A 2,604-nucleotide genomic window follows, 5' to 3' on the forward strand; every position below is an offset into this window, starting at 1 on the left:
TCATTCTTTTTTATAGCTGAATAGTATTTTAACCAAAATCACAGTGAGATTTTTTTTTTTTTACTTTTTTATAGTTGAGTAACATTTTAATCAATACCACAGTGAGATTAGAGTGTTTCAAGCTCTTTAATCTCTTTATAAGTTAATAAGTCTATTTTATTTTTTAAAAAATTTATTTTATTTTAGGTTCAGGGATACTCGTGCAGAACGCGCAGGTTTGTTACGTAGGTAAATGTATGCTGTGGTGGTTTGCTGCACCTATCAACCGATCATCTAGGTAGTAAACCCCACATGCATTAGCTATTTGTCCATGCATTAGCTCTCCCTCCCTCTAACCCCCAACCCCTGACAGACCCCAGTGTGTGTTTTCCCCTTTCAAAACCACAGTAGATACTGCCTCACTCCAGTTAGAATGACTTTTTAAATAAAGACAAAAGATAACAAGTGTTGGTGAGGATGTGGAAAAAAGGGAACCCTCACACACTGTTGGAAGGAATATAAATAGTACAGCTATTATGGAAACCAGTATGGAGGTTTCTCAAAGATATAAAAATAGAACTAGCATATGATCCAACAATCCCACTACTGGCTATATATCAAAAGAAAATGAAACTAGTTTAACCAAAGAAATATCTGTATTTGTAACATTTTGAACTATCGGAACTTGTTTTGTTCAGAAGAACCATTGTCAGTTTTCACTGCCTTGAAAGGTTTAAACCCTAAAACTGCCATTTGCCATAAAACACACCTTTTGTGATTGGCTTATTGAAAATTTACCTAAGCATCTCTTTAATGTGGCAATTTTATGCTAGACTCATGCCAATCTTTTCTCTGCAAATTATAATCTCCACCACAAAATTCTGCAGTGGAGGTAGGTTTAAGACGAATGTTGTCTCATACCCTTTACTATATTTGCCCGAAACCTATTGTAGTGACTTTATAATGCATGGTCAACTTGGCTACGCTGAATTACATCTTCCAGAATTCCCTTCCCTGTATATTTTCGGTTAGCTCTGACTATAACTGTGGCATGCATGAGACATAGAAGGCTAAAGTGAAGCAGAATCCATGTTTACTCTTGAAGGTCTATGTATTAGTCTGTTCTCACACTGTTAATAAAGATGTATCAATTTCCTTTATGATTATTTTTAGATTGCATATATGAGTAAGATCTTGCAGTATTTATCTTTTTGCACTTGACTTATTATGGGCATAATGTCCTCCAGGTTCATTCATGTTGTGACAAATGACAGGATGCCATCTTTTTTATAACTGAATATTACTTTAACTAAAACCACGGTGAGATATTGCCTCACTCCAATTAGAATGACTTTTATAATAAAGACAAAAGACTAATTTACATTCCCTCCAACAGTAGGTAATTTATAAACGAAGGAGGTTTAATTGACTCACAGTTCCACATGGCTGGGGAGGCCTCACAATCATGGCTGAAGATAAATGAGGAGCAAAGTCACATCTTACATGGTGGAAGGCAAGGGAGCTTGTGTAGGGGAACTGCCCTTTATAAAACCATCAGGTCTCATCACTAGAACAGCATGGGAAAGACCCACTCCCATGACTTAATTACCTCCCACTAGGTCCGTCCCATGACACGTGGGAATTATGGGAGCTATAATTCAAGATCAGATTTGAGTGGGGACACAGCCAAACCATATTAGTCTACGTCAGTTGATACTTGATGTAGCGCACTCATGTTTGTGTGGATGCACTGGTTCATTCGTTGATATGGGCAGTAGCTAAGCCCACAGCTTCTTCTGCTCTCATTGTAACATTTTTTTTTTAGTTTCTCCAGACCCTGAGCTAGAAGCAAATGAAGATTGGTGGCAAGAGCATCCACTCCTCCTGTAAGTCACCCAGTAATGAAGTAGGACGCTTGGACACAGGGAGAGATAAATGTGGGTTCTTCTAGACAGATGCAGGATCCAGCTTATTCCTTGAAGTTTCCAGGGTTCTGCACTGCACTACTTGGCATCCATCTTTCCTTCATGACCCCCTGCTCTATAACTCCAGGCTCAGAATCAAACACAGAATAAACAGTTGAATTAAGCATGGCGATTACATAAGGTCAACTCTCTATAATAAATTCCTTACTCTACCTCATTACCAGTGATTGTTTCTTTGATTGAACCCTGGCTGACCCACCCCTCATGTTCATGTTCTTTATACATATATATATATATATATACACACACACACATTGCACTTTAGGTTCTGGGGTACATGTGCAGAATATGCAGGATTGTTGCATAGGTACATACATGTCAGTGTGGTTTGCTGACTCCATCCCCCCGTCACCTATATCTGGCATTTCTCCCCATGTTATCCCTCCCCAACTCCCCACCCCTCACTGTCCCTCCCTTAGTTCCCCCCTACAGACCCCAGTGTGTGATGCTCCCCTCCCTGTGTCCATGTGTTCTCATTGTTCAACACCCGCCTATGAGTGAGAACATGCAGTGTCTGATTTTCTGTTCTTGTGTCAGTTTGCTAAAAATGATGGTTTCCAGGTTCATCCATGTCCCTACAAAGGACATGACCTCATCGTTTTTTATGGCTGCATAGTATTCCATGGTGTATATGTGCTAT

Source organism: Aotus nancymaae, unplaced genomic scaffold (assembly GCF_030222135.1).
Source record: "Aotus nancymaae isolate 86718 unplaced genomic scaffold, 86718_ANA_hifiasm-v0.15.2.pri h1tg000058l, whole genome shotgun sequence".
NCBI lineage: Eukaryota > Metazoa > Chordata > Mammalia > Primates > Aotidae > Aotus > Aotus nancymaae.